Source organism: Leguminivora glycinivorella, chromosome 1, assembly GCF_023078275.1.
Source record: "Leguminivora glycinivorella isolate SPB_JAAS2020 chromosome 1, LegGlyc_1.1, whole genome shotgun sequence".
NCBI classification, from domain to species: Eukaryota; Metazoa; Arthropoda; class Insecta; order Lepidoptera; family Tortricidae; genus Leguminivora; species Leguminivora glycinivorella.
This window is the reverse complement of record NC_062971.1, coordinates 14,644,120-14,651,512: the sequence shown is the minus strand read 5'-3', so window position 1 is coordinate 14,651,512 and position 7,393 is coordinate 14,644,120.

The following is a 7,393-nucleotide window of genomic DNA, read 5'->3' as shown; positions in this document are numbered from 1 at the left end:
TACATGTAGTAATCAGTAAGAGAGTTATAACTGTGTGTATCAATCGCACCCTTTGCATAGCAGGGTGCGTAGCCGAACGGCACAAACGTTCACAAAACACTCACGAAACGAAACGCTAGTAGATATCTATCTCTATCGCTCTTGCATATTGGCGTAACAGAGCCAGACTACCTTTCGCGGCGTTTCGTTTTAGTTTAGCGTCGGAGAAATGCCATTCTGCTACGGGGCCAGGTAAACCCAGCCATTCGGCCAAGCCAGTTTAGTTTATAAATCTGCTAAGTTAACCTGGTTCAAAAATCTCACCTGCTGCAATAAGTTGCCAAACTACAAAAAATCTTTTGTTACTACACGTGTTTTTTTTTTCAAAATAAAAAGTGCACTAGGTCAAAATTTAAAGGAAAAGGTACTAGAAAGGGACGTTGAATAAAAGAGTAACATTATTAACTTTGTCAAGTTTGGGCTTGGATAGGGATCGCACTTGCACTTGTTATAAAAAAAACTTACTGTGCAGGTAGTTTCTTATTTTCTTTCTTACAGTGAGCAAGCTTGTATTCAATTTATGCAAGCATGATTTCGAAAATATTTATTTTGGTAGGTAGTGAATAATTTGTATGCAATTTTTTTCATTGCTATTTTAATAAGTTTTAGTCTCGTAATATTTTTTTAGATTTGTAATAAAAGTTAATATTTAACGAAAATTAAGGCGTTTATTGTTGATGGAGTACAGCCTAGCCATACCACGGTGTCCACACCATACTCCCACGCAGCAAAGGGTCACAAAAACTGCTAATCCGTATAAAAAGGGCTCAGCTGTGTAAACATTTCGAGGTCTGTAGGTGGATCTAGCGATAAAAGAATAAGAGTTGGATTTAGATCGACGATTATTGGGTTACTTGTCGATGAACTAATTTGGTGATGAAAGTGAACAATTAGTAAATTATTAATTTACTTCAACTTTTTACCTAATTGTTCTATCTTAATTTATTGATAAACAGCATGCGCAAAACATGTTTAAAAGTACCAGTGCACAGGGCTCCACAGTGTTCCAGTAGATACCACTTTCAATTAGATATCGTCATTGAATGTGTCAGTAGATATCTATAGAGCGTTAGCGTATCGAGCACAGAACTTAATTTAGATAGAAGAAACAAATTCATATATTTGTATAGGGGCCGAGCGTGTCAAATTTTGTACTGAAGTTGATTCTTGCCTGTAATTTTAAATATGTCTCAGGCTCTTGATTGTTCATAATTTTTGTGTTGTTGCAATTGAATATCACGTAACAAGGCATTTTTTATGTTTTGGTTGACTTCAACTTACAAAAATTGACGCCCGAAAGCTGCAAGCTGCGAGTAAAGACGGACAACTCAGTGGATTTCACTGAGTTCATTTGACACGCTAAGTAGATACGTTTGCTTGATCTATGGTATATATGACATCTGTGGTATCGAGCACTGATACTTAAAACCTTACTATGGTCAAGAACGATTTAATACTGGACTGACAAAGCCCATTCAAAAAAGCGTACCCCTGAAATGTATGGGCCTTTTGGGCTTAAAACTAGATGGAGCTGTTCGCAGTTCGCAGCCTGGAATTGACAAAATCTTATTTTCCCCAAATGACATATTTCTTTATTTCAAAATATGATATCGCGTCAATACACATTTTGAAAAAAATAAATTTGTAGGCATCTTCAGTGTAGTTATGATAGTATTTAATAGGTGGCGCTAAAAAATCTAAGTACGATTCTTAGTATGAAGTATGTTACTCCAAATAAAACATTCATTCATTAAATGTTGACCCCTTGATCTAACCAAGACAGCTGCAAACCCTAACTAACGACATCTAGATAACTTAACTGTCGTCCAATCAACCTAGATTCGATTACAGCCTAGATTCCTTTGTTCTGTACTGGTTTAAACCGGTTAACCAAAACAAACCTTGAATTTGTTAGAGCTTTCGATAAAAGCTGTCTGGTCAAAGTGATGACTGCATTGAAATGCACTTAAAAGCCCACTAATAAAAATGATGAATAGAACAAAAATAAAACGAATATTTCTTAATAACTAGATATAACTACGTGACGAGCTTATGATTTCACTTTCCGCCCGTCTACTGTGAGGAATAGGTTCAATGGAATTATGGTGTCACTGCAATATCACAGTGCGCACTTTCTTCCGAGTCGCTCTAAAACCCGACCAGTTTCATGTAGGTACTTTTGGAAATTGCAGGCGTGGGTCTTCTGTCAAAATAACAAGTAGTTTAAGATTTCTTACAGTCTGATTTTAGGATTCCAATTGGTTGGCTGTACATATTGTACATTTTAAGTATTTCAATACGTTTGTCAGTGTTCATGTGCTTAATAAACAAAAACATCAAAACCTGAAATGAACACTCTAGAGCTAACCTATTTTTTTTTTGTTCACAAACGTGACGAAACCGGTCAAATTGCATTGCACCACCTACCTAACCCAAGTCCCCAAATGTGAGCAAAAAATCAGACCCTTCCTGACTCCCTGCGTTTTTTTGTGCAACATTACACTACCTACGCTTGTAAGACCATTAACTGATAAGTTACCCATTAGGGTAAAGATAAAACAGGTTATTGTTATTAGAAAAGCAAATAAGTATTTCGTAATATACAGGCGTTGGGTGGAAACTCCAGTTTCTGATTGATGCGGGACTCTGTAATTCTTGAAAAGCTTAAATTGTTTTGGAGTCTGAAACAAAACGTGCTAAATTTAGTTAAGTTTAAAAATCCAACAGATATCAAGAAAAATAATAAATTTAAAAATATGTCAATAGTAAAGTGTGTATTTTTTTGCATTTGTCTATTTGGGATCAAACCCAAAGAATAAAACAGTTGATATTCTCTCTAATAGGTAGATACTTACTTAGTTGTTGTAAAAACAATATTATCCTTTTGTTACCAACAACTTCGAGCAATTGGATACGAAACGAAACGACTAAAAGGTTATCGCAACATGTCGTCTGCCGTCGAAAAAACGTTTTGTTTACATTTTTTCACGCTCAGCTGAGGGTAGTATTTTTTGTGTGAAATATAGTAAAATGGAGATTTATTAACACTAGCAGGTAGTCCGGCTGTTATTATCTTATACAGCAAGTTGGAACTTGACACAGATGTGACTTTCAGAAAAAAAAATCTGTTGATTGATTTCCAATCTGCATCCACCAAAAAGTACGTTTATATTTTCATATCCATGCACGTGGCATACAAATATGCTGCTCGGCCAGATTTAAAAAATAATTAATTACACTTTTTAACAAAATGATTATCCTATAGGTACGATTCGTATGATCAGATACAACAACTGGATACATTATTCGCCCGTATGGAATCCACACGCTGTATATTCGTCAATAAATTAGCGTTGCAAAGTTTAAAATATTGACGACGTATCCTGTCATACGCACTGACATTGAACGCAAAAGATAGGTGCTCATATTTCAGGATGAGTTTCAGTACTTTCAGTCACGTTGTACTAGAAATAAAATGCCATGAAACGATTACCGCACACAGGGGCATTCACTCCATTTTCCATTTCGAGTTCCCATGCTTTCCCTGAGCGCATCGTACTGTGACCACGGGACCCGCAATAACCGTGCATGTGCTAAATAATAGGGATCCGCGAAATAACAGGTGGCGGCGACGCAATCTCTCATAACTCGAGGATTAAGAATAAATGTGTGTTGAGAGCTGGTGACGTGTGCTTTATGCTATTTCAGTATGATCCGTTTTACTATTTTTCCCCTCACTAGCTCGGAAACACGTGTTTTGTTCTTTAATACCAGGTAAAAACGCATTTTATCGACTAGTGGGTAAAGTAATTTGACCTTGAATAAAGTCAAATTAACTGCTTTAAAGTTGATAAAAGTAGGTGAATCTAGTAATAAAGATGATTTACCACCTGTGGAACTACTGGAAGCAGGATAATTGCATTTTTTGCGTTGTATTTTCCTCGCTATAGTGAGGGGAAAAGTTTTGTGTTACTCTCGGGTGCAAATGTATTTTATTACTTCTCGTGTTCCACACTCGGCGTTAAAATACAACTTTGCCCCCTTGTATAACAAATAACTATTTCGTGATACATCAGTGTATCATGCAGATTTTGATAAACACAAATCATTTATGTATACTTGCAAAGATTTATGTGATATCCCATTTCACTTTCCCGTTCCTTAAATAATTTACCGATAAAATCTATCTAATAGCAATTGCTTTGAATTTTTAACAAAACAAGCAAAAATTTGATGACCACGCTGTACTAGCGTGTCCCGAATGTTAGCGTCATTTCAAACTCTATGAGCGCTGCAACGACAGCATTTTTATTTATTTATTTAGTTATTTAAACTTTATTGCACAAATTTACAAAAAAAGAGTACAAATGGCGGACTTAACGCCTTCAGGCATTCTCTACCAGTCAACCATTGTGCTAAACAGAAACCTTAGTTTGGTGTAGGATTTTTAAAATTAAATAAGAAAACACAAGTCATGACGCTCAAAAGACACTAGTGTGGGGTGGGCGTTTGTCCTTTAATTCAATATTAACCAAACTTAGTAAATGCTAGTAAATACAAGTTTTACCCACTCTGGCAATGTCTCTCGGACCGTGCAATGAACTTCACTAATCTGTGCGCATCAGCCGGATTGCAATTTATTAGCCGCCCGACATGTGTCCTGCACGCGACGTTTTATTCACTGTTTTTGCGAATCGCGCTTATTTGGATACGAGGATAACGCAGGTTTAAAGGATTTAAGCTTGCACTGCGGCCAGTGTCTAGTTATGTGATTTGTGTGTTTCCTTGTTCATTTTCTGTGTTAGATGGGCAAAGTAAAGGGAACTTGAAAAGGGATGTCCTAGCTAGTTATGCAATGGCAACCTACAAGTAAAACGATGCATGGTTACATTATCATTTTGTCGCTATTATACAAGCATTAGTTTTATATAACTATACAATTTTATATATAAAAGCGGGCGCAACGGCAGAAAGTGCCGAAATTTTGAAATGTAATAAATACAAAAGTCTTTGGCAAAGAATACCTTTTTGTAATACCTTTCGGCGTAGAAACTCTAGGTCCATGGGGTCCCAGTGCAAACAAGTTGTTCACAGAAATCGCGATGCGTCTGGTTGAGGTAACTGGTGACCGAAGAGCTGTGGCGACTTCCTTGCACAACGTATCAGCATTGCGATACAGCGAGGAAATGTCGCCAGTATCCTTGTTACAATGCCTCAAGGGCCTATTTTAGACATTAGCTAGCTTTTAAGTTTAGTCTTAGTTTCTTATATAATTATGTAAATATGTGCATGTAAATAAAAAGAGATTTTATTAAATAAAAAAAAAAAATACTATACATCATGATGAAGGATTGTAGAAAACAATCAAGACAAGACGACAAAAACACATAAATATGTTTAGAAACTCATTAATCTATAATTTTTAATGTTATCGTTTTCAAATAAAAAAAAACATTATGACTATAATAGAAAAACGATCGGACTATTATTTCAGCGGTTGCGTATCAAAACCTTGTTTAATTTGACGTTACAAGAAAACCGTAGACAAGCATAACTGGACTTTAAAGATTAATTGTAGGTATATAATACTAGGGGGCAGGTATATAGTATATAATTATACGGATTACAATTATATCTTCATCAATAATTAATATCCGTGATACATTATCTTAATTAAATCCCAATCAGTCAGCCTTTTGCATTTGCATCTGTAGGCCATTAATTTTAATGCCAATATGGCCGGTAGTAATTCACTGCAACACCTGGTGTCACAGTAATGCATTTCTATTGTTAGGTCACATGCAGACGTGTTGTCTGTCTGTTCGCCGAATTGGTTTTGAGTTGTCAAAGTAACATTGTTAGTGTATTAGAATGTCAATTGTTTCAATACACTTCCACGCGTATACTCGTACCAGGAAATTACTGTAGTAAATGCATGTAACAAGTACGTCTCTTGAGATCATAATAATATGGAATATGGACTAAATTGAATTTTAAGGGACTTAAGTGACAAGACTGACAAGCAAGAAGTAAGTCGTCAAAAGCTGAAAAATGTATAATGTTTGTAAGGGTGCAAATAGCGAGGAATATTACGCCTATATAGTTTGTCGTACGTATGCTAGGGTGTGCATAACCGAACAAACGCTTACAAAACGCTCACGATAATATCTCTTTCTTAGCTATCTATCTCTATCGCTCTTGCGTATTGGCGCAACAGAGCCAGACTACATTTCTTCGGCGTTTCAAATGTCATTCAGCTACGCCCGCAGTTGAGATCCGTGCATTTTGCTGAAAAAGAAGGTTTACTGAATAGTATAGTTGTAAAATAACTGCATAAAAACAATACGTCCATAAACTCCAGTTAAAACAGTAAATCCGAAACTATTAAAATTCATACACACAGACTAATAAAAAAGCGCCAAACCATCAGTCTCACGTCAAATATTTGATAGTTTACCCCTTAATACAGTGTGCAACCACCGTTATCTACTTCCGTCAAAGAACGGCTTAACTGCCACCATTTTTATTACCACTTACCTCTTTGTGACTGTGAACGACAATATTGCAATCAACCGATATGCACTCCCAACTATTAATCCGAAGCATCACATATAAAACCGTTGATATGAAGGAATTTATTATTATGAAAGGTTTTCGTCGTTACTCAGAATTTCATGGTTACCTACCTAGCGAGTGGCTGGCTAATGGACATAAATATTTTTCGGTTTTGACTTAAGTGTAGCTTATTATCCAAGTTGTAAGGTGAATTACATGCTGTTATTTAAGTATTCCGTTGCCTTGAAATAAAAGAAAAAACAGCATGATCAGATGACGCCTAAATTCTGTTCTATCGCGTTTTAATCTGCGTCACTATTGTCTGCTACTTTTTAAGATGGTTAAGCAAATTTGGTATTATATTATGTTTGTCCCTAAAAAGCTGTTTAATTTTCTGTCAGTTTTATTTAGCTCCTGCTTCTTTTGAAACAGGAAGAAAAAATCTAAATATATAAAAGAAGAAGCTGACTGACTGACTGACTGACTGACTGACTGACATATCAACGCACAGCCGAAACCGCTGGTCCTAGAGATTTCAAATTTGGCACGTAGGTTCCTTATATAGTGTAGAGGAGCACTAAGAAAGGATTTTCCAAAATTCATCTCCTAAGGGGGTCAAATGGGGGTTCAAAGTTTGTATGGGGAAACAAGATTAGTTTGACTATTTTATTCGAAACTTCACAGGAGGATTCCTAAAGACATATAACTAAATACATGTTTCAGGTTTTTTGAAAATTTGACCCCTAAAGGGGTGCAAAGGGGGTAAAGTCAAAAACACAATATGGGTATCGTTTTTATG